Source organism: Synchiropus splendidus, chromosome 1, assembly GCF_027744825.2.
Source record: "Synchiropus splendidus isolate RoL2022-P1 chromosome 1, RoL_Sspl_1.0, whole genome shotgun sequence".
Taxonomy (NCBI): Eukaryota; Metazoa; Chordata; class Actinopteri; order Syngnathiformes; family Callionymidae; genus Synchiropus; species Synchiropus splendidus.
The window spans coordinates 26,113,117-26,140,609 of record NC_071334.1 but is presented as its reverse complement, the minus strand read 5'-3'; the positions used below and the strand labels follow the sequence as shown (position 1 = coordinate 26,140,609).

The 27,493-nt window shown below is 41.0% G+C and overlaps 1 protein-coding gene across 1 annotated transcript in view; it reads right to left on the bottom strand.

Annotated features, from left to right (window-relative positions):
- LOC128756678 (thyroid hormone receptor alpha-B) overlaps positions 1 to 26,843 on the bottom strand; it is a 136,730-nt gene extending 109,887 nt beyond the window's left edge. Inside the window, exons 1-2 of the mRNA XM_053861276.1 lie at positions 26,495 to 26,843; positions 8,407 to 8,491 (exon numbers count right to left, since the gene is read on the bottom strand). The gene's annotated coding sequence lies outside the window, so the exon portion shown is untranslated. The remainder of the gene's footprint in view (positions 1 to 8,406; positions 8,492 to 26,494) is intronic.
- Between the last annotated feature and the right edge of the window lie 650 nt (positions 26,844 to 27,493).

The window sequence follows — 27,493 nt, the reverse complement described above, 5'->3', positions numbered from 1 at the left end:
AATACTGACTGACTTAAGATTGATATTGAGTGGAATATAAAAAATTTCACTCAAAAAAGGAAACTCATTTTCTTTATTCATTTTTCATAGAGTTAATTGTGTCTCATTGTTGGATTTTTTTAGTTAGTTAGTTGTGTATTTTTAAGGTTTTAAATATTGGTTTCTGATATGCAGAAATCTATTTTTTAAGTAAAAAGTGCTGTAAAAATATACTTTTTTTCCTGCTACAATGTCGATACATTGGATTGTAGCATTATTTCAAATTAAGCATAACTACACTCGACATCCAGACGCCATCACACAACCCATTCTGGCACAACATGGAAAAAACATGCACCAAATGTTCATGTAACTGACTGCTTCAGCAGCGCTCAGGCACTTGTACGAGGCATCAGTCGAGATGTCTACAGCCAAACGAGGCTGCTTTGATTGTGTTTTCTTTATTTTTTTTGGAAAGGGCAATTAATTTCACTGGGGAAAATTAATTTGATATACAAGGAAATTGAGTTCCGAGCTGGGTCACGGAACAAATTAAACTTAAAGATAACACTGTACTAATATAATTGCTTCCACACTGCATTCGTTTCCAATAGATTAAATGAAAATTGAAAAAGTAAAATTCATGTCCTGTGGAGTTAAAATATAAAAACCATTGGACAATATATTTCAGATTAGATTTTTATAATTTCCACTATGACTTTTGGAATTGGTACATGGAAATATGAGGCATATTATCATGAAAAATGCAACTGATCATTTCTACACAGGTACAACAACCCAAAAACTGATGAATGCACATTCATTTCAGGGGTCTAAGTGATTGGCAATTTACGGTGCACAGTATATATTCCTCAGCGAGGTCAGATGCTGATAAAGGCTAATCACAACCCCGTGATTCACTCCTTAACATATCGAACAATCCTGAGCAAGACAGCTCATAAACACAGTGCAAGGCAATAAATAGGTTGTGTGGCTCACATAAGCAGTTGCAGCGGTATGTAGGACACAATGACAAGGTTGCCTCACATATTTAGATGGATAATTCCACACTGTCCTTGGCCACAGTGAAAATATGGGTCCCTCAGACACTTGCCATTGAGCTGGATGAGAGAGAAAAACTCACTTCATTCAGGCATTTGTCGCACCTCACCCTTTCCATCTTGTTTGCATTTATTGCTGTTCTAAAGAGTCCCCTTCATTTGTATCGCAAATGAGTGAGAGCAAACAAAGAGCACTGAGCGCTTGTGGCAAGACGAAAACTTGCTGACGTAGCATGCGTCTATTACTGAAAAAACCTCCTTTGCATTGTCTGTATTTTTATTTCAGAGACTGTCTGAGCCAGAGTATGGAAATGAACTTAAAGCTTTGTAGGCAGCAGAATGTATGAACTAAAGTGGGAGAAAGTAGCCAGAAAGTTGTTCTTATTCTGACTTACCCTTACACAGAGCTAGACAATTTCTGCAGTCAAAACAAAGACAATGGTTCATTTCACTGAGAAATATGTTGTTATGATACACACAGACATAATGACAAAATTCTTGTGTGGAAATTTGATGCTTGGTTTAGTCTGTCAAGTTTGGTTTTAATTGTAGGACTTTGGAGCTGCCTTCTGACCCTGAGACCTTGGTGTACACCTGTGTAGACTGTCTTGCAACACAGCTTGTGATCAGATCCTTTAAACTGCTAGCAACCATATACATCCAGTATAGAACCATATGAGTCAGCATGTTCCCGCAGGCCACTTTCCCCTCCTCCGTGTACAAAATGACCTACTTATGCAGCACTTATACACAACTATGTGCAACACGTGAAACCTTTACACCCACAGGTGGTCACCATCTCTGTCCTCAACCCAAGGTTAAAAGCACAGTGAGGTCCCCATGTACATCCCAGAACCCAATGAAGAACAGACAGAGAGCAAACACATGAAATCTGTCAGACATGACCTGAGCACTTTGAACCTTTACATCCACGTGTCTATATACTGGGCTCAACATGGACCTCTCATGGCGACAGAATATAGTAGGTCCCTCTCTCTCAGGAATGAAATACCTAAACCAGGCACAATTGAGATCAACTACTCAGCAAATCATTTACCACCAGAAAGTCGACTATGCTTAAATAAGTGTGAATTTTTAATTACTTTAAGTCATAATTGCGTTAAAAAAAATCCATCAAGAGCATACAGTTGATTAATTAGGTTTACATTATTTTATTATTTTTATTTGACTCAAATAATACAAAAAAATATATATTGACTTTACTAACTAAACTATTAGTAGTAGTAATAGTAGCAACAGTAGCACTTAGTCGTAAGTAGCAATAAAAGTGTGTACTGATGTGCATGAAAACTACAGGAGGGACTTCATTTAAAAAATGAATCTATAAAAATTATTTTTTAAGTTTTTCAAAATAATTAAAAGAAAACACATTTTAACGTTTCACACCAGAATGATCAAATTTAAGTTGAATCTAAACACATGACCCCAAAGTTCAGGGTGGAAGTGCTCCAGAAATAAGCAAACTCTTTGCAGCATCAGGTGGACAGAACAACATTGTGCTTCTATCCTACGTTTTTTACACTGATATTTTGCATCCAACGTTCTCAGTTACTGTCCTTCATCATGGATGCTTTGATTATGACATCACCATGTATAATGTGGTGCATCTGGAATTGGTGCACTGAAAAATGTCCCCAGTAAAAGAAAGTTCATACATGATTCATCAGTGTTATTTGGATTCATTGATTTCTTTTTTTCTATAATTGATTCATCCAAATTAACAAGTCCCAGTCCCATTAAGTCGCAGCCCTAATGGGAGCCTTGAATATCAGATGTCGGTCATCAAAAAATAAATTCAGGGACATAATAATACATTAAAATCAATAAAGATGCCAAAACGTAAGTGTGCTACAACACAAAAATAAAATCCAAAGATGTTAACCTTATCTCGATAGAACCAGATGCTTCCCCGTGGCCAAACTTCACCCAAGTCTGCATTCATTTTTTAGGTGTGTGTTTTCACTTCATACCATACGACACGTCACAGTCAGCATTCACTTCCCATGCACATACAGTCTAGGTAAGCGTATATTGAACATAATATGTCAGGGGGGCCAACAGTGGGAGCAGGAACTTGTGCTGCACCTGTTTTGTGCCTCATCTGACTTTGCCTCAAGGGAGAGATTAAGAACCAGGGAGGAGACAAACATCCAGAGCAAGAACGTGAGACCTTATACATACAAGTTCATATAGATTTTTACATGCGTGCTCACAACCTGCAGCAAATATAACCATTTTAACGAGTTCATACCTGCATAAGAATCTCATGGCAGCGCGGATGCCACCAGCTCATAAATAGAATTTATTTAGTTCAAATTTGCATATGGATTTATAGGGTTCCTTTCATCTGTAAATGAATATTTCAGCATGTGTGAAGCTGCTTTAACCAGAGTCAGATTAAAGGCTCCACTTTTGCCAAGTATTATATGCTAATTACGGTCACAAAAAAGGGAGGACTTGCCAAATGAAAAAATGTGTTCAAAGACTTGCATGTACAATGAGAGGCATGAGAGACTGGTGTTTGTTTACACACTTAAATAATAATGATGCGGTTGGATGAAGAAAAACGTAATACTTTTACGACGTAAAGAATGTCTGCCAAAGTCACATGTGTAATCAATAAATCCAGCAATAAATCATATAGGTTTGCACAGACTGCTTCAGCGACAAATGAGAACGTGTCACGCATGACTATGTGGGATTCTTTAAGTGTGTGGGGCAGAAAGGACAAGGATCAGCACCTTCAAATCCGAGTACAGGATTTTTGGGAGGATATGTTCAGTTTAGGAAAAGAGGCAGTTGCTTTCTCTTCTACTATGACAAACATTTCGGTGACTGTGCTCTGCACACAGATGGTTTGACTGAGTATGGCCATACCACACAGTGGTGAGGACTATAACTACGTGGGATTGACTGACTGAAGCTAGGATGACCTCTGGGTTTTCTCAGTCTGGAGATTATATGATTCAATATCTGAAACTGAATAAATGTATTTTCATAACAAAACAAGCCCCTGACAAGGAAGCCTGGGTCAGAGTCTCAGTCCTCTATGATACTGAGTGGCCTGAACTTGATGAGGAACTAAAATGATTTTGGAACCATATTGAACATGTCAGTATGTGTCTGTTTGCATATAACTTTCTGCGATGTGAAATATTAAGGAAGCAAAAATCACTTGTACACAAAGCCTCACTTCACCTCATTAGTCCAAATGGTCTGAGGTGCACCTTCCTATCCACACGCTTGGTTGTTTACAGATGAATATATGAGGAGCTCCTGCTTTGGTGGTCCAGCGAAAGGCGACGTCAAAATAAACTAACAGTATAAGCATGAGCGAGGGAGGAGACCACGGCATTAGTGATAGAGTGTGTCTCTAAAATCAATAAAGACCACTTTTGCGTTTAAGACTTGGCTCCGCTCTAGCTCACTGTCTTACTTGCTGCGGTCATGGTTGCAGAGTCATTTTGAACATCTAAAAACTCATGTCCCTCCAATTTCAGACTTGACTGATGCCATCATTATCTCAAACTGCTAGGTGACTCACAGGAGCTGCTGCTGTGGCTGTCCACTGAGAAGCCGAAGCTCAGTCACACACCAGCATCAATCAACTGGGAAAAGCCAGTAGCCACGTAAAGTGACAGTCAGCGTTTGATCAGTGATTTTAAAAGAGAACTGGGCAGCATGAAGGCATGTTCACAAATGGTTGGTTGAATTTTGAAGGAGCTTCAATGGCCTTGTTAAAATGATCAACAGAGAAAATGTCAGGAAATGTAAGCGGTGAGAGTGAGTTCGAGATGACAAGCCTTAAGGTGGAGAGCTGTAGGACAAAGTGAGCAGTAATAGAGCTGCATTCTAAAGTTACTCTTAGTCAAGGGAATGAATATAAGCGCCAAAGGCCCATATTGAAATGAAGAGTTCAGTATCGAATGCTTCTGGAAAAAGTGGGCATCTGGATTTACCAGGCCAGGTGGAGTTCTGAGTCACAAAAGCAGTGAGAGCTGCTTGTTGGAGATGTTGGAAGTGGATAAGTGTATTAGAATAATTGCTCAGACTAGTAAATACAGTAAAGCAAGCACTTCTTCTGTCCTTCAACATGCTGAAATGAAACTCCAGAGTAATTGAAGAGAGAGCTCAAGTATACCAGTTTCATAATCAAAGGATTGACTTCTTCTACTAAAATGCTTGAAATGTGAAATCGGTGAAGAGGTGGAGTCGTCATTTCTCTATGAAATGATGGTGATCAGTGGACCGTGAAGAAAGAGGAGATCACAAAGACAAACTAGTCTTAGAGTTTAAGTTACTTTTGAAAAGTAAGTAAGTAAATTTTAAAATGTTTGATTGTTGTTAAGGTGCTGCATGACAGTATTAAGGTAAAAATGTTCTGTATTTGGTATTGAAATTAGCTATAAGCACGATTCCCAAGAATGGAACAGAAAAAAAACAGAATATGAGAAAACAATAAAAGGGTATACCAACATATTTGTTATGCACTTTCATTAACTTTAGTGAATGTTGAAATGCTGCGCTACAACAGAGGGCTCGATCCTCATTCCAACGGGGGCAACAGGTTAGAGTCTAGGTAAAACCAGCTCGGCTGGATTTTGAGTTTTCTGAGTGTTTTGTATGTATGTTCTACTGCACTCAGGGAGGAGTCTGTCCCAGCTACTTGAAGCACGAGACAGGGAGTCCCTGGGCCGGTATCATGTCCCTCGCACGTCACAACAGCAACTGACTTAGACACTCACTCTGTAAGCACAATTTTGAATCGTCAATTAAGCTCTGCTTTTTGCTGGGCCGTGGGAGGAAACCAGAGTGCTCAGTAGAAACTTTTACAAGCACCGGGAGAACATACAAATTCCGCACAGAAAGGACTATAGGAAATTAGGAAAGCTCATGTCACAGCAGTCTTTATTCTGAAGATTTATTAAAACTACTTAAATAGCACATTAATTTAATCAGAGAAATCCGAGGCGTTTCATTGGTCCAGCAAATTTTCTTAGACAGAAAAGAAAAGCCACAAACAAATGCTTGAGTGCACAACTATGTGCACAACAAAAATATTTTCAGATGCCAATTTTATTAGTCTTTCATTTTGTGGACTATAACTGGATAGATACAGACCTTTAACAGCATTTTGTGAGTCACTTACATCGCCATGCCTTTCTAAACATATCAACTTTTATCTTGTCATGTGTCTATGCTGACTGGGGACATTGATACAGTGTAAGGCTTGTGAAACATCTAATCTCCATATCAACAGAACAACCCAGCCTTTGACAAGTTTAAATCCCATTACTTCCTACAGCGTAGACTCCCTCCTAATCTTATGGTAAAGGAAAAGGATTTCATTTACTTCAGATCCAAAGACACAGCTTCCTGGTTAGCAGGTTTAGAGGGACATAACTGTCCAGTTGCACCAAATGGCGATTAATGCTAGTACTGCCAGCGATCTGCGCCCCCACTTGACCCCTCACTTGCACAGATGACCCATCCTAATCCTGCACAGATAGATTTATCTGGAACCTAACAGCAGACGGTGAAGTAACCACATTTATGTCTGCATACAAGCGACCACAACATCATGCCCCATTGTTGATCATTTTTAATACAACAAAGGGGTTACGGAAAAGGAAAAATGGACATTTGAGTTACCGAACAGCTGGGTTAACAGATATAGTCACTGATAAAAAAAAAAAATTTAAAAAAAAACCTTGAGTTGACTGTGTGAATAAACGTCCACTTTAAGTGAATGATGAATGGAAATGTTTAATAAACAATAATCATAATCATAAGAATTACATCATTTAAATTACTAGGAGAAATGAAAGACAACTAACAAACAGTTTACAACAAACATATTCATATGTGGCTTAAAACTTTAGTGTACTTCTTATGTGATCTTTGGACCAAATGCATTCATTTTTTCCTCTGCATGGCAATTAGGCAGTATGCTTGAGCATGTCTTGCTTGACACTCAGAAAGATGACAAATGATCTTGGCTGGAGTTCCTGCACACTGAAAGGATGATATGTGACCAAAATCCACATTTGTGGATTTTCCTTTCCTCACCATCCATCTGCATTTTTAATTCACATCTTTTGCTTCTTCTTACTCCAGGCAGAGTCATGCCGTCACTCATAGAATCCAGCCGACAAAACCACACTGTTGCAGTTTCCGAAGCAGCTTCAGCTGTGTGTGTGCTTATTTGTATCTGTGAGTGGGCCACTACAAGTCTACTAGTGCCTTTGAGTGTGAGCTTACATTAAGAGTCTGTGTCTCAGACAACAATTATCAGTGTGTCTGTGCCTCTGTGAGCCTGAACTATGCGAGTCATCGATGCCAATCCTACTTAACCAAGATTTTTCAGATACTCAGACTGTGTAACAAGCCCTGCAACACTGTGTCATGGTCAAGCCGACCTTTCAGGACAACAGAACGCCTTCTTTAGATCACACACTTTCAAACCTCACTGGGGATATTGACACTCTTTCAAAGCAGCAAAGCCAAAACCCAATTCCTTTTGACAAGCAATTTCCTATAAAATGAAGTCTTAGTAACGCATGAGCTGTTCATCTGTGTGTTTACGCACCCCTCCTGCTGCTAATGTGCCAGCCAGAGAAATCGCTTTTCAAATATCTTCTTTGTATAAACGGCAGAAAATCCCTTGCCGAAAACGATGCCGCCTCTGTAGTAATTCTCAAATCTGTATTGCATTCATGATCGTTTCCCCAATTTACTGTGCCTTCTCAGCAGCAACGTGAGGGAGCAGCTGCAGTTCTCATGGATAAATACTGTATATATAAATATATATCTGACCTCCCTCCTGCAGCTCCCCTGAAACCAAATCTGATATCTGCACCTGTGGTAATGGGATCTGGTGTTCGTGCGGGGGGGAAATAAAACCCTGGTGTACCAGTCTTTTGACTTCCTGACACTATCTAGGTATCACTGTAACTATACAGTCACCATCTCCATTGATGCACCTTCATGATTAATTAACCTGGAGCAGACAAAAAGGAAATTGGAGCTCTGCCAAACAGCAGGAGTCAGTGGCTCCAAGATTTGAAAGCGAATGAACTTTCAACTCACTTCCCCAGATTTGTCAAAACCCTGAGCGTTTTGGTGTCTCCGAGAGCCTCGTGATACATTTCTACCTGTGAGTGTGTTCTGCCATCAGTGTATGCTAATTGTCCAACAGGTTGGTATAGCCAGTCTAATCATTTATTTTCACTCCTTGCTGCGCTACTTGCGCATGAAAATCATGGAAAAGCTCAAAGCGCCGTGCTTAAGTGATCCGTAATGGACTTCACGTGGATTAGCACAACATTAAAAACAAACATTGTACCTTTTTTCACAGCGTTGTCTTTCCCCAAGACGGCTCTTTGCATCTGAAGCCACCTTTTATTCCCACAGAAAAGTCTCAGGGAACTCTGTAATCAGAAGACACAATCGGTAACTCCTTCATTTCTTTGGCAGCACAAAACCAAACATCCAACGAGCCAAACAGACAGGAGAGTTAAAACAGATTACAGCGTGATCCCCGGATTCAGGGGTCAGCCAAACTCAACAGATAGTAACACACAGAAATCCACATGGCCAATGATGTAGGTGCACGCTGCCAAGTCAAGAAAGACATGGGTGGAGTCCCTGGGAGGCAAATCCGCATAAGAGGTGTAAGACTGTCTTGCCTATGCAAAGCAATTGTTGAAGTTTCACGTGACCAGCTTACAGCTAAAAAGGCTTAGCAGTCTAATCCTTCAGCCAAATGAGGTGTCTAACCTTAAGCTCAGACTGGCCGCAGGAATCAAAGACAGTTCAAAATATATACACTGGGGGACTTAGCAATGGCCACAGGAACCGATCAGGGAGGCACCAATGCACAAGGTTTAAGGGACAGATGAGGTCATAAACATTGTTTTACCTCTATTAAGCTTTCCTCTTCAAGGCCATCAGAGATGGAATTTTTGGACAATTTCATCAGAAACTAAGTAGTATTGTAAACCTTTTTTGCTCTTACAATAATTGTTCTTTTGTTGCAATCAACACTAAATTTGCATTTTCATTGTGCTATTTTGCTTTTTTAAATTTTTATTGTTGTGTTGACCACTCAAGAAATGTTTGCAACCCAAAATTTTGTTTTTTGTTAGCTGAATGTGACTACATTTACGTTTACATTTCCTTCAGGGGTGAATCAGAAGTGTTTGTTTACGTCTGTGGTGTCTTTGAAGCTGATGCACACAACACCATCCATCACATTGTTGTGTTTCTCATTTCTTCCCCCAAAACATAGAGGGATACAACAGATAATACATAACACTAAAAGAGATTAGGCCTGCTCCAGATGCTTAACAAAGTACAATAAATCATTAATGAACGTCACATGTCGTTGCTTAGCTCTGAAAAAGGGGTCTTTTAAGATGTAACAGGACACGACTGTTTTTGATTTCTGTCTGTTTTATTCCACAGAACATCACATTCAATCAGCTAACATTGAACATGAGCTCCTTGAATGGCATCTCTTGAGAGAGCGCATAAAGACGAGTTTAATATCGCTTGACATCAGCTGTACAGCCGGACAACAACAAAGAAGCAAACACATCACAGATGGACAGAAAGTGAACCACGGACTCTTTGGCTCTGGCAGACAGAATCCAGATAGGTCTTGTCTGTTATGTTGCTTATGGTGGAAACATGGCTAATGTGTTGACTCTTGTGTAAGTCGGTGGTATTATTAATGGCATTATAAAAACCATTCTAAATTCTTATTATTTAATTTTTTTTGAGCAAATGTTACTTGAACAAGTCACGACTGCTGCAGACATTTCAAGTTTAGCCTGAGCAATCTATGCCTATGTTGATGTACAATATACAAGATCTTGGTACTCTCTACTCAGTTACGTATAGAGTGTTACCACGTTACGTTACAGGACCACACGCAATAGATGAAGCACCAGAATGAAAGGATGGAACTAACAGCACCACTATGTAACCCCAGGACAGTGCAGAGTCTCTATAACCACTAATGTCATCATTGGAAACTACGAAAAAGAGTGTCCGTCATATGTGAACGAGCATGGCGCATAGCCACAACTTAAAGAATTTTTAGAAAAATCTGTTAAAAAGATGAAATCTCATCGAAACATCGAAACAAATGGACATCACATAAAGCATCATGGAGGTGGACATGAACATTGCGGTTTTCAGCGTGTCATTTAAAAATACCGAAAGAAACCTCATAATGACTGAAGATTGTCACTCACGAAACTCAAGTCGGGCACCCGGCCGGACATATGAGGCGGCGGACCACATCATCTCATTGAACATGACTAGCCCAGGACTATGTCAAGAAAAGCCTTTGGAGAACATGTTATGCCCAGTTAAGTTCAACTTAACTGTACGAAGAGTTGAAGTGTGAAAACGTGTTGAACATGAAATACAGAATGAGCGAGATAGCTAGGAGGAGAAAGGGCCAGGGGATAAAAAGAGCATGTGTACTGGTGATAAATGACCAACGCCTCGGTACTGATGACAGAGGCGGTATCAGTTGATTCAGCAGCCAGCTTGGCACAGGTCAGGACGACAAGCCAGCAGGAGATTGGGCTGATAGTGAACACTTGCACACTTGCTGCTTAGGTCCAATTAATCGGCTTCATGGGCTCACAATCTTCCCCTCAAAGATAAGACTGAAAGACAGAGTTACTGCGTCTGCATAAACTGGAGTTGTTTTTTTTCTTAGGTGTCAGCTGAGCCGACTTCCTTTCAAGGCACGTGCAGTTGGGAGGGTACCTCTGGGAATTAGGATTTAGGGCCAGGGATACGGATGAGCCATGCATTGATCTAATGTTGTTTTGGCGAACCCACAGCAGGTTTCTGTCAATGAAATGGAAGACAGTTGACTGTTGTGATACAGCAGCTAATCCATACATTAGCCAGATTCATCCACTCATTCTGGGATGAATATGGATTGTGGCCGGCAGGATGAGATAAGAGTTGCTCACAACAGAGTTTGTCGCATCAGTTAGAAAGTTGTTGTGGCCCTTATATACTGGCCTGATATACTGCTGAGCACATTCATAAAGGTTTTTGACAAAGTGACTGACAGATACCACATTAATACAATCAGCATTTCTGCGTGTAAATTAGTGGCCTTATATATTTGACATATTTGGGACATCGGTACTTCTTTAGAACATTAATACATTACTAATACGCACATAAAAGAATTAATAACTGTGAGAGTTCAAGTATGTCTAAAAAATGTGAAAGCCAATTTAGTATTCTATAAATAAATTGGCATAAAAAGCGAAGCTTAAAAAAAAACAACAAAATATCTTTCAAGTGCTGGTGACATGGTAATTTTGCAATATGATAATACAATATGATTAAATAACTGAGCAGTTTTAAGTCAAAAATCTGACTTTAAAAAGAGCTGTGTGGGGCAGCAGATGGAAAACCCTCCGTCACGTTGTGCCATCAGCGGCAGAACATACTGGGTTTGGTTCACTGAGATACACCTATGTCACAGGGATCATTAAACGTTCCGTCGTACCAACCTCCTCCCACCCATCTTTCTAATCAATCCACACAGGCTACCGGTGTGTGTGAAGTTTTCTGGATGTGTGGTTCAAATATAGTGATCTCATACTGTAGTGTTTGTTATTTCCTTGCATTCAATGAAGTTAGATCCAGTGTGTAAAAGTTCATGCACAACAGAATCAACAAGCAGGTGACTGGACTGGCATTTGAGACCTACAGTACTCAAACTCAGATGGACAGCCAGGAATTAAGTAGATTTAATTCATTTATCACACAGTATGCCAACACAAGAGCACTGGCGTCTTGTGATCTACTCGAGCGCACACGAGCACAGCGAGAGTTAAACCCATGACTGGTGGCAAGGTTCAACCAACGGCCAAGGTACCATAAGGCGTATAGATCCTTCCGTTGGTTTTGAAAACAAGTCCAGATGAACATAAAACACATGATTAACCTTTACAGTTCACGTCCTCGGTTTAAACATATCTGCAGGAATCTAAATGAAACCAGACCAATGTTACTGACAAGACAGAGCATTACAAGACTGTCCAGGAGAAACACAGACTTGAGAGCAGCATGTCTATTAAAAAATCTTAAAAATGTCTTTCTTGTCAGTAGCTTTTGATCTGTTCATCTGGAAAAACGTATCGTAGCAGGAGGTTAGGAAGGCCAAACTCGGATAGTTTAGACATGTGGAGCAGTAAAACTACAGCTAAACAAGTAGCTTGGGCAACTACTACTCACTATGCTCATTTAACTGAGTATTAAATAAATGAATCCATGGCCTACAAAAATATAATGTATAGACCAAGTCAGTTGCCGTTTTACTTGACGACCTATTGCCATCCTCTAGTGAATCGGCTCTGCATGTTAACAATGCTACGCTTTTGCCACCGTGGATGTTATCGGGCTGCTGATATGCTGCAAACTACAATCAAGTCACTTTCTTCCACTTAACACTTCCTGCAGTGTGGGGGTTGCAGTGTGTTCAGCTAAGTGGATTCAGCAGGATTCCTGGCAAGATCTGAGTCGCTATCATGTTTTTTTTTTTGTTTTTTTTTCTAGATGTGGGCCAAGTGCTCTAGAAGCCAGGGAAATGCCTGGACCAGGAAACGTTGCAGGCTCCCTGACGCTTTGCCAAAACCACCCGCTGACTCTTTCCCATCTGTTTGCATATTATGCTAATGAAGTACAGAGTTGCGAAAGTGTAAGAGAGTGTGGCTGTGTGTTCATTTGGATGTGGGAGCTCCACTTTAAATCGGCTTACAGTCACCAACGACACAATATCACTCGCGTCGGATGAGCAGACTATTACATGAGCAACCTCCTGAAGCCGAATGTCAGCTCCTGTCCAGACGTCAACCACATCGCATTTATTACAATCCTTACATGTCTATCCCCACATCATGGATGTCTAAATAACTGGTCATCAAGTGATGGCATGGAAATCCTGCTGACCCAGTTTAAAATGTAAAACTACATGCACCCATCACAAATGCTGTCAAACCTGTTACACAAAGCAAAACAGTTGCCAGAAGATGTTCTGAAAGTGAGACCTCTCTGAGAGGCACTGGAAGTTGACAGTGGTGTGAAGTGTTTATTGTATGTTTATCAATGAAAAGCTTTTAATTACTAACATACCTATAATAAATTCTGCTTTTCAAACATAGCAACAACGCTCAGTGGCGGCATATGTCTGTGATTAAGTACTTCTCTTTTCAAATCCAAGACATCAGTTGCTACATATGAAAAGAATACAGTCACAAAGACGAGGCATCAGTCACGTCCATGCAGGATTAATGTGACTTTATGAGCAATCGGCTGGTTTGTAAGGTTTAATAGCTTAACTGTTACAAGTGCACAAACACTCTGAGGCACTGTGACTGAGCCAATGTTGCGATTGATCAACTGGGCCAGGTCCAAATGAAGTCCCATCCATTGCGGACGGGCCAAGCATAATAACTCTGCTGTCATTTTGCACAAAACCAGTGAAAGCTTGAAGAGGAAGGTGAAACAGATGTGCAATTGGATAATGTCTTGACACTCATTGCAGGAGGAAAGAAAAAAAATGGAAAGCCTCGCTCTCAGATGTCTGACCCACTTTCTGCTCACTCACTCTCCCCCTTTGTCTCTCATTTCCACACTTCCTCTAATCTACAGTAAAGAGGCTTTGTGACTCATTGGCACTGCAGAGACTGATTTACTTGATTCATTTCTATGAAAAACACATTGCACAGTACACTGCAATAACACATACAAAAACAGGCATTTTTGTGTTACATTAGGCCTCAAATTTTCATTACAGCCAAAACGGAGTCATGAAGCAATTAATCACTTGTTCAGATGAGAATACATTAGCACTAATGTCAATTGAGTTTCTGTCTTGTAGAGACAAAATCAAGTTGCAAAAGAATTCCCCAGTTGAACTTACAGGAGAATAGCAGCATAACATGCAAGATTTAATGTTAACCAAGCAGTGTTAGCGTTCAAGTTGAAGTGTAGCCAGTATTCAGATATTCACTGCAGCATTGCATTTATCATTTTGTCAGCAATTGAGCCCTGTTAACAATTAAACAGGACCCAAAAAGAATATATTTATCATCATTACAAACAATAAAATTATACTATAAAAGACACACATCAGAGCATCCATCTCTTCATTGCGCGATTCATTTCATCATATTCGCAGCATTCATTCATTGAGCGTAGTTATTGCTGTGGGCTGAAAACTCTCTGAATCTTAAAACAAAAGCGTTTCAATTATCAGTAATTGTAAATCACATTCTAGTTTAATAAAATTGCAACACAAGACTGTGAAATTGCAAAATTGTGAATGTGCAGATAAAACACTGACTTTGCAGAAAACTGTTATTTCATCTGTTGGTTCAAGGTAAGTAAATAGAAACATGAGGAAAAACAGTAATTGTTTCCATGACTGCCTGTTTAACCTGAAATAAGTTGTGAATGGCCACAGTCAACTCTTTCAACACAACAAAACTCATTTGTCACTTTGAACTCGCCACCGTACTGACTGCACAGGATTTGAATCAGGTCAAGCTGAAGATCAAGGGACACACCAACAGTCTGCTCCTCTCCTTTCTACACAGAAACTTGTGGAATTCATGGTATTGGATGACCAGCCTTATTCAGTCATTGATGACCAAGTGACGCAGCACCCCAGCCTGCAATGCAATATGCAGGTGGCAGAGATACTTCCTGACACATCTGCAGTAGTAGTAGCAGTTTGTTTTATAAATACTTCTTTTATTTACTGCATTGCTTCATTTTTGAAAAGCAAAATACTAATCGGATCTTTCAATAAAACAAGTATCAAATGTTTAAAATGTATTCGTAATAATAATAATATTAATAATAATAATTGTATCTGCAAAAATCGGTGATCGCCATTGCACTCCTGGCCTTTAACAAACTCAGTTCATCAACTGTCCACAGAACATGTAAGAATTCTATCATCTGATGTCATCTGTTGATAGTGTTTCCTCTCGTGCACAAACAAGGTCAGATGGATTTTATTTGTCTGCTCTGGCATGGACGATGGCTACAGATGTGAAAGCGAGAGCGCTGTCTGGGGACAGCTGGAGCCGGTCCAACCTGGACAAGGGTCAGGGACGAGAGTGAGAGAACACCAGCGGCTCTTGGACAGCCTCCACTCAGGAGCGGGGCCAACTTGTAGTCCATGTCAGTCACCTTCAATCAAATACTCCACCAGCATTTTTCCACTCCACATTTTGAAACATGTCTAACAGGAATAATGAAGAGACGTGGGTTTTGGTCACTGGTACATGAGTAACTTTGAAAGTTGGTAATGCATTATTTATTAAGGGTACTTATTGACTAATCAGATCAACATACAGAGACATGGCCGGCCGTCGGGACACGTTGACCCTCTGACTCAGTCTCCATGTGATCAATAACCAATAGAGGACACTTCAGATCTGTAGCTTTTGTTTGTTCTGTTGTTGTTGTTTTTTCTTCAAACATTTTTATCTTTTATTCCTTCAACAAACCGATGTTTTACACCATTCCCGCTATAATGCGCTACTGTAAAAAATATATACATGAATGATGTGATCATCAGCTGATATGAATTATCATAGTTCTTTTATTGTGATTTCTTACTACCTCTTCCAGCCATCTTCTGTTGGCAGGTAGTAGAAGTTGTCTGACCAGCCACTCTGTATTCAAGGTACGCTGAGGTACAGTCATAGTGTACTTTAATAAAAGTACACTATCTATTTATTTATTTTGATTTTTTAAGTATCATTGGACACCATGGACATTCACAGGCATAGGTATATGCCACACAAACTAAAATAAGTGCAGAGCAATAACAAGGAGTGGGAAAAAAACTTGGGTGTGAATGAGCAGCACTTCACTGAAGTAAAATGTACCAAAGTGGACAGCACAAGTCGGCTATATCAATATTTAACACAAAGATACCTGGATATGCTGCCACATTTGTGATGTGTTTAATACTAACATTTCTTTCTTGTACACAGGAGTTATTTTGTTTATTAAGGGAGCGATTCACTACTCTGCTGGAGTGTGAAATTAAAAGTGAAACCTTCATGCACATCATATTGTACTACATTATCTGATTTTCCCCCTTCAAATGACACTATATTGTTTGAACACAGTATATCACGGTGCATCACCACTCCAGTATCAAGTTATGTATTGTATCGCAAGATACCTGCCAATACACAGGCTTACAAACAATGTAAATCAGATACAGTTAAAGTACAACAATGAGTTTTTTAGGAGCCGTTTGGGGCAGTGGACTTCAAGAGGTCAAGCAAAAAACAATGTGAACATTTCTAAGGTGCATCATTTAGATGTCCTTCGCTTCTGCTTGGCGGCACATGCAGTGCAAAAGTAGCCCACATAACCCTCCATGGCTCTGTAACAAGATGATTTAATAAAGGCTATTGTCTATAATTCAATATTACTATTGAAAATGAACATGGAACGGATGGAAAGTTCACTGATAAAGATCCAAGTCGGGTGTCATTCATAGAGTGGGAGTATCTAACGGTTCAGAGATGTGGTGCAGCTGCACAAATTCACTCTACTAGGGTGACAGAAGCGTGTCAGAGAAAATCTGTGTCCTTTCTGGCAGTCATTAAACATACAGAGATCTACATATCAAAATCTACTGTTTAGTCATAATACAATGCTATGGCACAAAAAAGAACAAGAACTCTCAGTATCCCTCACTTGTGAGTAAAAAGCACCCACAAGCGTGAGGATCTATATTTGAAACAAAGTGTATTCTGTGTTTATGAGGGAAGAAAAAAATCCCCTTAATCTATGCAGTAGTCCATTAGCTGGATCTGAGATGTCCAGAAGTCCAACGCAGCACTTCTCAGCATTTTTCCTTGATGCTCTGACTGAATCTGACGTCTGGCAGCGAGCAGTTATTTACTTAATTATTTTTAATTAGACTGCACCTCCCAGCGTGTTTCTCCCCTTTGGCACACAACGCTTACTGGTGAGCACAAAGATGCCAGCTCGCACAAGGCTGGTTGCTGCAGTGTTGTCAACCTTTATGTACGGAATGCTCTTTCTGAAAACAGTTGGCGAATCCAAAAACACACTATTCATCTGGCATTTTCTGCACAGTTCATTTATGAGTAGAGCTAGAAGGATGTAGGATGGATCTGCAGATACCTCACGATCCGATTACATTTCAGGGCCAACAATTCAATTCTGGATGATTTGATTTTCTTCATATTTCTTGATATTTCACGTTGTGACCACTCACCAAAAACAGCAGCAATGACAAACAATTTAATGACTTCAGTGCATAAGACATCACTATTCCAGATTAAAAGATGATCAGTAAAATCCAATTGCTTGTAGAATTAACAAGGAAATGACCAATCTGTTTAATATGTGTGTCGCAGAACAAATGACACAATTGTGGTTTAATCCTTCAAACTCTAAACAACACAAGTGTTAGTAATCACACACTAATTCAGATTTTCAGCAACATTCCACTTCACTAATAACCAATTGAACAAACATTCCCAGTGAACAATGCCGTTGTTGTGGGCTGTGTAACAGACTTGACCATAGGTTTGTTTTGCTTCCATAACTACATTGTACATTTTGTACTTAAAAATAGTGCATGGCAAAACTTGCTCTGTAGCCACACCTCTCGAATACGAAACTTAATTGTATCCATGTTCAAGGGACGAGAGCCAACCACTGGCAACGGGATGCTTTTTATTTGGATAACTAGCTGCTTTAATACTTCCACCTGAGCTCCAGCATTCCTGTGTCTTGCTGCATCACATAGTTCCATAATGAGGACATTTGTGCCACAACCCCTGTGAGCAGCACATTATTAGCCTTGGCATTTGAATTACACACTTTTGTTTAATAACAGCATCGTAAATGGAACAGCAATAACTGCTTCTATTCATTAGCCTCACAGGCCTTGTCATCTCAACTCAGAAGAATCACTTTATCTCACACACTGCATGGTCCTGAAAATCAATGACTCATCCCTATGTTCCCGAATGAGGTCCTCAATTGCAAACAGGACCTCTTCATAGCGGTGGTGAGACCAGGGAGGCAGCTGAGCACGAGGTTCTGCAGTTTTTCAAATGAAAACATTTCTTTCATCCTGCACTTTTTTTTTTTGCTAATTTCTACTGGTGGTCCAGTGACACGTTAGGGAAGTGCTGCTTCCTTGGTGGTTGGGACAGGGCTGCAGACCATTTATTCCCTTCATATCATTTTCAAAAAGTATATATATAATATATAGTATATAGTCTATAGTATATATATAATTAATAAAAGATCACCGATTACACTTGCAGGACTTCCACCAGCTCCATGTTTTTCGAAAGGGTGAGAGTCGGGTAAATTATTCTCTGCGCCTGAGATGACTGTGCCAGGGGAATTTGTGCGATTCAGTTCCCAGAGGAGGACATCAAGGAGCCTAGGGGTATTCAGTCTTTGGGCATGGATCATGCCAAGATGTTAAACTGGTTGTCAAAACCTTAAAAAACGCTTGAGGCCAAAAGAGAAAGGTGCATGGAAGAGATGATGGATGACTCTTTTTCCAGCTTGCTGAGCAAGAATCCTGAGCTGAGGGAGGGCGGAATGTAGGGAGTTTTGGAAATTCTGGCTTCACTTTTTAGTCATTTTGGTTTTGAAATCCTTTCACGTCTCACTGACAATCAACACGTTTTAGGCTGCGGTAACTCAGTGAATCAGTGAAGAACAGATGCTGACTTAAATCCACTTAAATAAAGCGGTGAAAAATCACCACTGAATATCAAATCATCAGTGTGTTGTTTCAGCCATTATCCCAATAACAATCTTCACGTCAGCTTGTTCTGAATTCAGAGTGCAATTATCAGTCAAAGCAATTTAGCTGTAAATAAAAAAAGAATATACTAGCAGCAGCTGGTCATAAATAAACAACGGGATACTTGGCAAGCTGCCGGCACATTTTCCAATAATGCCAAACAATTTTCATCCCCATCATCATTCAGTCAAGCTGGGTTTGCCAAGACACTTACCACGGTGAGGATCACACACACATGCATGCACACGCACACAAGCAGAGCCAAGTCCCAGCTCTCTTCAGCTTCGGTCGCAACTGACTTGACTTCTCTTAAAAGTGATTCCAAGGAAAGTTTCCTCAAACAAAGCTGGTGGTTATTGAGAGAGGCCGGTGACGAGGGGAGTAGGTCACCGTCAGCCACACTTGGATGGAGCTCCTCCAAACTCTGAGGGGAGTCATAACAAAGCCTCATCTTTTGGCGCTCGAGAGATGAGTGTGTGGCAGATGCCATGGCCCGGAGTAGTAGCTGAGAACTGTACCAAAATATAAATGCCAGCAGCTGCTTTGACTGAGACGAATGGCAAATTTACTATGTCACCCATGAACTGAATGAACTGGTTTCAGGCTCAGCAGCAGGTGTTCGGAAATGTGGCCATTAAAAACTCTATATTAAAATAACATTCATGGAGCCTACAACACATGTAAATCAAATATTTTAACAAAACCTCTGGAGCTTTGACGTCAGACTAGGGGCAATAAACGCTGACAATACTAAGTCATTTACTAGTTGTACAGAACATAAGTAGCAGATACAGATGGATAACGGATACTTCTTTATTATCCTGAAACAAAGAACTAAAAGCCGGATATATAGCCGACAAGGGAGGACGAAAATACTTTTTCAGTTGACTCTTAATTACCATGTGAATAATTGATGACATTCTGAAGATTAAATATGGCTCAGGTGCATCATCACCCCCCATGTGTGCTTCACAAGTATTATGATCAATAAATAACATCTCAAGTTATTACAGCTGCTGGAAAAAGAGGCGCAATAAAAAAGCCCTCTTGCTCTACTTTGTTTACATTTTAGGTTTTATCTTCTCAAGCAGCCGACAATGAAGGAGACTCCAAATAAAAAAATGTTAATAACCTGCGAAAAAACCCTTCATTGCTCTGGAAGAGTAGCCAAGCTGTCTCAGCCTGCCACACTTCGCTCCTATTAACAGCTCTCCTCTCCTCTTGACCGGGTCCAACTCACAACTGGCTTTACATCAACAACATAATATTTGGCACCAGAGCTGCCGCAGTTTATTTTTGCCAGGGTTTCATACCAGTGGTAGTCCACTCATCTTCAGTTGCCTCATCCGCTCTTTGACAGACACATGCTCATCCCAGGAATCCCACTAGGTGGTATAACTGATTCAGAGTCTCCAGTCGACAGGCAGGGGATCATCAGTAAGTAATCGCCCGACTCCCTCGAGAAAACACTGCCATAATGAGCAGGGTGATGGTCCTGAAAATATGTGGAGCTAAATATTTCTTTACAGTGAAGCAGCAGATCTGTCTATGCACCATGACAAGGGAAGATAGGAGAACAGGAGAGAAGAGAAAGAAACAAAAGAGCAAAAGGAATGTAATGGAGAGGAAAGTATATTAATGTAATGAATTACGAGTATTGATGTTCTCACATTGTAATTCTGCTGATATGAAGACAGTAAATATAGTCATGTAAATATGGAACACGTTAACAGGCTAAATTTCCAAGTCAGTAGTATTTGTTTAGTGGTTCCCTTGTTCTGTCCGGAGATGGGGATGGGCCCAGAACTTCCACTCCACTATATTATCTGAGTGAGCGCTGGTCTGTGAGAGAGACTCAGATAATCTCTTATCAGCTGCCACACTCAAACAGACCCAGAAGACAAACCAGTGATGACATGACATGAAAGGTTAATTTTATTCATCGCCACTAATGAGGATTGAAGGGTCAGAAGGGACAGGCGCAATCCTCCGTGTTCCAGATATGCGTGTGGAAAATAGCGTGGGACGGTTGCCATGACGGAGAGATCGGACATGATGCACCAACATGTCAATTCAAGTTAATTAAGTGTAACACAGACCCCGGTCCAACCAGGAGCACTTAACGATTTGGAAATGTAAGCCTGATCCACATTAAATAACACACAAATATATTGAACCATTCTTAAAAACTTTTTTCTTCATGACAAGTTAAAAATGCATTTTTTTTTCTTTAAATTCATAATATGTTCTTCACTAAAGTCCCATGAAATTTCATTTAAACATGTTGATAACAATTTCAGTTGTGCGAACAGGAAAAGCTTTGACTTTGACCTCTGGGTTATCAGTTAACGCTTCTACTCTTCAAAGCCTTAAAAGGGCTCACGTTATATGCCATATGATGAACAACATCACGGACAATGTATCGGCCTGTGCGGATCAAATACCACCATTTGTGATCTTCCAGCCAGATTACACTGTTGACGCAATGCGTCTAAATATATGTTGACAAACTACAGGACATACTACGCAGTGGCACAAATCTATTAGCACAGTTTCAGTGCAGCAACCCGTGATGATCAGATGACATTTTGTGCTCGGCTGCGTTCCTCCATGCTGAATAGATTCCACGAACTGGGCCTACGAGTCAACACAGCATATGGGTGCTATAATCTAATTAGCCATAGGTGAAAACATGGCCAGTGCGCTAAAGCGCCTCAAGGTCTGACATCTATAGGATGAACTGGAGTCAACTGGGGGCAGAGAATAAAGACCAGACACACGGGAACATCAATGGGAATCACTTGTGTGAATTCAGGGCAGCAGGCAGCGATTACTGCCGTCACCACACTGCATGGAGCTCCAAGAAGCCAATGTTCCACTAAATTGTCCAACAGGAAGTCACCAGAATAACACTGATGGACTGCATGAATAAATAGGTTCCATTTATGATTCCCAGACTTCAAATTCCACGGATTAATGTCGTAAATCAGGCTTAAATGGGAAACAACAAACCAACTGACTATTCGCAACTACTCAAGATTCAAGCTCTTATCCCGGCTTGGTGCCAACCTGGACAACAGGACTACTGTCTGTACCATACTGAACTTTGCATATTCCTTTACACAGACCTAAAGCTTCTGCACCAAGTACCACTCCCACTTCAGCACCATCCATACTATCAGAACTTTTTGGCAGAGCAAAGACCTTTGTTTTACATTTATTAGTAAACCCCTTGTAAAGCTGCTGAAAGGTCATTTGTTTTGTGGGTGAAGTGATGAAAAAATTCATGACAGAAATAGAGCTAACCCACTATTTAAGCATTTGTGTCAAAGAGCTGAGAGACAAGTAACGTTCGCAGAACAATTTTGCATGCTTACAGTTTAAAAACGTAACATGGTCAGCAAGTACCCCAAATATGTGTTCCTCAAAACTGAAGAATGAAGCTTTCCAATGTGAAAGTAACACAGACATTGTGATGAGTAACATTGATATATTATTGTGCCTGTGATCAGAACACTCACCTCATGTAGTGCAGTCAAATAACATAGCAAGATTCCTCATTTTTCTTTTTTTTTTTTATTTCCTTGCTTATCGGTTCAGAGTTGTATGTATGATATGCATTAGAATATAAGCAAGAGGAAGTTTTCATCTGAAGCCCACGACTCCCGCTGAGGTACTCAGATTTCTTATTCACAGGCTCAATAAAGCCTCACTCATCAGTCCCTACATTGTAAGAGCAGGAATAGGAAGTGGGTCAGTTTAAGGACCCTCACTCCAGCAATAACTGGTGACATATTGGCCTACCCAGCATGCCATTTGCCTCTCAAGAGAACTCTGACATCATTACACACAAGACACGGACTAGGACATCAGCTGCACAAGCGAGGTTATATAAGTGCTCACTGTGTTTCCTAGCATCTGCCCCACCAGAGAAGAAGTATAGAGGCAGAGGAGGAGGGAAGAAGAGGGGGAGAGAAAGAAAAGAAGAGGGAGGCCAGGAAGAAAGAAAGACAGAAACAAAGTCACAAAACAAGAGGCCCACTGGGGCGCTCATTGCTGGGAAAGACTGAAGAAGGTCACGTCTGGCCCCCTAAAGGGCCCCAACCCAGGCAACCGAAGGAAAGAAGAGAGAGGCCACAAGAAGAGAGGAAGAACAGGTAGCAAAGGATGGCCACTGGTCTTATAACGTTCATCTAGAGATCAAGCTAATCATCTGGTGTTGTTTGCTGACATTTTTTTATTTTATGAGAACAGGTAAGATGGTGTCAGCGTATGGTAGCGCCCAAGCTCGGCTGTAGTTCCAGAACACCTCCCCAATGACTGCTGCTCCACTGCGCAGGGTTTTGAAATCCCCAAGTAGGTAACCGAATAACAATACAAGTAAACAGGTTTCACTGCCTTGGGGTATTATTGGAGACTGAAAACCTTAAAGAGATTATGGTTGGTAAGGAAAGCAGCAGTGGCAATGAGATACACACCATTGTTATCTATGAAGACCAGAGTGGGGAGGCCAATTCCCTATCCTCAGCTACATTCAAACATAAGAGCACTGCATCATAACGCAGAACTGCAAAACATTCATCCATTCATTTTCATCTACCTGGATCACAGCTTTCGCTATAGGGGGCACTATAATAATAATAATTAAAAATATAATAATTTCAGATTGCAACAGCACATTCAGTAAAGCTTTTCCAAGGTCTTTTCTAGGGGAAGATGCCTGGAAAAGGGATAATAAGAAATCCCCATGTTCTGTTTGGAATGTATTTTGTTGTCTTAAGTCTGACCAGTATAATGAGACTTTGTTTAACTTTGGTTTCTGCAGGCTCTGAGTGGTGATACCATTGTGGACTATCTCTCACATCACGTGGCAGCCTGTGACACACACACACACACACACACACACACACACATATATCAGTGTCCCTGCACCTCCCTGATAAATAAAATAACTTTATTTTTTCCATATAGCTTGAAAAATATCATGTTTGTCATTGACAGAAGCCTCATCCGCAGACCCTCTGAGGTTTATGCTCCCCAAACATCAGTGTGTGTATAAACACATCAAGCATGACTGCTGCCATTGAACCAGTGCAGATGCTCAAACCGACGTGCAAATATCTTGTATACACTTTATGTCACATTGAATTTCATGCACATGCTCAACTATCTTCCGCTTACAAAATGACACATTTGTCTTATTTATTTCTGAATAAATGTTTCTGACTGAAGTACCCACGTAGCTGCCTAAATTAATGTACATCTTTTACTTTTTTTTCCAGCATGCTGACACACCCACACACTAAAGGCCCTTTAACTTTGAGAAATGCTGACATATTGCTAATAACAACACTTCTTTTTGGCCATTGTCAAGTTGTTTTTACAGTAATATAAATTCAAGCATCGTTTCATTCATTTCTCCTCCACATTTTTTGCTTAATGATTACATTAGTTTTCCCAATTGAAGGTTCAAATCTAAACACAATCTCTGTCACATCAGCTACAGACCACAGCCGACTTAAAAATATACGGCAGGTGGGAGAAATGTCGTAGCTCATGTAAGCATTAATGTAGGAGTCAATATATTCAGTTGTCAATTTGACAGATGCCTTATTCCACCATGCAAGAGCGTATCCACCGTGCCAAAGCAAAAATGGTGTTTATCTGCGCTCAGCTTCCCATCGCTTTCTTTCAGCCACTTGCAAAAATGCAGCTGCAACAGCCAGAGAGACACTTGGGAAGACTTTGAGCAGAGCGGTTACACCGGATGATTTAATTATTACAGCACTGCCATGTGGTGACAGTGGCATCTGCACACAAGACAAAAATGGCACATTGACAATCACTACGAATGGGTGGGATAGCACTTTGAGCTTGTGTCACTTAAAACAATGACTGTTAGAAAACACTATGTTTGAGCAGACCAAATGGATGTCAACTGAAAGAGAAGTCGTGTTTTTATGTTGTCTGTAAAGCGGCGGTATCAGAGAGTCTGCACCCAAAAGGTGATAAGGAATCATTAGATTAAAAAAAATTGTGAGCATGTTTTCATCTCAGCATGGCATCAAAAAGATATACTTATAAGTAAGTTGTTGACATGATGAACTAAATGCAGAATTACACCATTTAATTGTTAAGCTGAAATCACACTGAAACACCATCACTATTTCCCACAAGTCTAACTGGAGATAGGTAGAAAAGAACCATTTTAGTCAAACACACTGCACTGAGGGAGGCAGAGACAAATGATTAACTGCCCATCCACCTCACATTGGGATAACCACCAGTCAATCTTTGATTCCTCAGCCACTAACATCAGAGTTTCACCCCGACAGCAGACACAATGTAGCTGGGTGGAAAATGTGGTCATTTAAATGTCCTCCCGGCGGTTATTGGCTGCAGAATGTTGAGTTAAACACACCGGAACATTGAAAACAACTTCATAGTGTGTTTTGTACAGAACCGGAGCGCTTGTTTTCATAGAGCTGTGGATTACTGGACGCGGTCATGGCTTCTTGTACTTCGACTTGTTTGTCGGTCACAAATATTGCCTCAAATTTCATCCTTCAATTCTGATTTTGTCCAGCAAGCTCATCATGTCATTGAAATAAATACCAGATGAGGTTTTGGAGAATGGACTTCTAGTTAAAGGGTCCTCAGTGTTTGACATAGAATAATCAAAACAAACTATACTGTCGATATGCATGGAAGTATTAGGCACAGAGAAATGCAAACACAGAAACAGAAGCATTGCTGTACTTAGAAGAGGATGAGCTGCTATGTGAAGCAGTTGCTCTGACTGCTGCGCTTCCATAATGGGGCTCCACATGGCAGTGTCTTCGCGTGATGCGAGATGTACACACGTCGTGTCTACTGTACATAACGTTTATCGCTCTCTCACTGTCTGCGAGGGGCGGCTGCTGCAATTATCCGAATGATTTAATCTGAAATTGGCCGTTTATGGGGGGCAACAAATCATATCTGAGGAGGAGGATGTGCGCTGGGCACTCGTCCCACCTTTGGAGTCCTGGAATAGTTGGAGTGGGCAAACACTATGTAGCTGTGCCTCTACTATTCCACTGCTTGATTAGGATCGATGGTATCGACAGATTATGTTGTTGATAAAAGTGCAACACAAAAAGTCAGATTTCATGTCCATGGGGAGATAAGGAGGAAAAGGCAGTTAAGTGGATCAATGACGAGCACCAACTCACGCTAAAAGCTCCCTGAAGCGGCATTATGGTGTGTATTATGGCTATTGGTGACGATCGATCAGTCCTGGCTGCAGTCTATCAGGGTGCACGTGTACGCGCGTGAGTGGACCGTGCGCGCTCAAGCGGCTGTACAGTAAATCCAAGTTCAGGCCCAAAACACACACACGCAAGCCCGCGATGCTGCGAATAAAAGCACAATGCCGTTATATCGAGCTCTGCTGTCGAGTCCGACGGCAAAAAAATTGTGGCCGCAAACGGGGGCTCGTCCTCGGCTCTGATCTGTCAAACAGGCCGGGAACGAAGCACACCACGCTGTCAGCTCTGAGCTTGATAACACTCACCGAAGCGACCCCCCACCAGCCTGGCCAGGATATCAGGGCATTAGGCGGAAACGAAGCGGGCTGAAGTCAGCAGGGCTCCTTCGGTTCTGTGCACAAATGTAGCGGCGTGCAGCGTCCCGCTCTCCCCGAGCGCCGGTGCTCCTCCACGGCGCGGCGCTTCGCACTTATCCGCCTCCTCGCTGCCTCCTGCAAAAGCCGTGTAAATGAAGCGTTTTCCCGTCTCGTTCGCTCAATATTGTCCACGCTGTCTTCCAATAGCGTTTAAACAGTCTGCAACGACCGTGGAGGAAAAGAAGCAAAAAAAAGAAATAGTAGAGAATCGCTCCTCCCTCCTCCGTCCTGTACAGTAGAGCCCAGCAAACTATCTACTGCTCTCTACAGGAGCTTCACTGTAAAGCACTGACTGTACACACGCGCGCGCGCGCGCCAACACGTCTCCGAGGAAGAACCGCATCCTCAACTTCACTGGCCCACTGCTTCATATGTCTGCGCTTTCTTCCTTTTTTTTCATCCAGGAGTCCATTAATGCAACATTCAAAACAGACCAATCACATGGGGGAAAATAATGCCATTTTTGAAAGTGTTACAAAAGTATTGTGAGTTAAAAAGACAGCTACAATTTCGTTTAGTGAAATAAATGAATCCCTTCAATTGACTGGAATTGATCTGAAATTTTGGGCTCACACACACGCGCGCGTTTGTATTGCTATCCCTGTGGGGACATGGTGAGGTTTCTCATTGCCATAATACTTTCCCCAGGCTCTCGCTCCTAAACACATGGCTAACCTTAACCAACCTTCAGAACCAAACTGAATTAGAACAGTTATAATCACCTTGTTATTTTGAAGTCTTCGTCCTTGGCATCTACTGGTTTGGACCTGTGGGGACCAAAAAAATGTCCCCATTAAGACATAATGTCCCCACGAGAATAGTGTTTTGTCAAGAATTGGTCCCCCATGAGGCAGTATAAACAAGCCCCCTAACACACACACAAGGTCA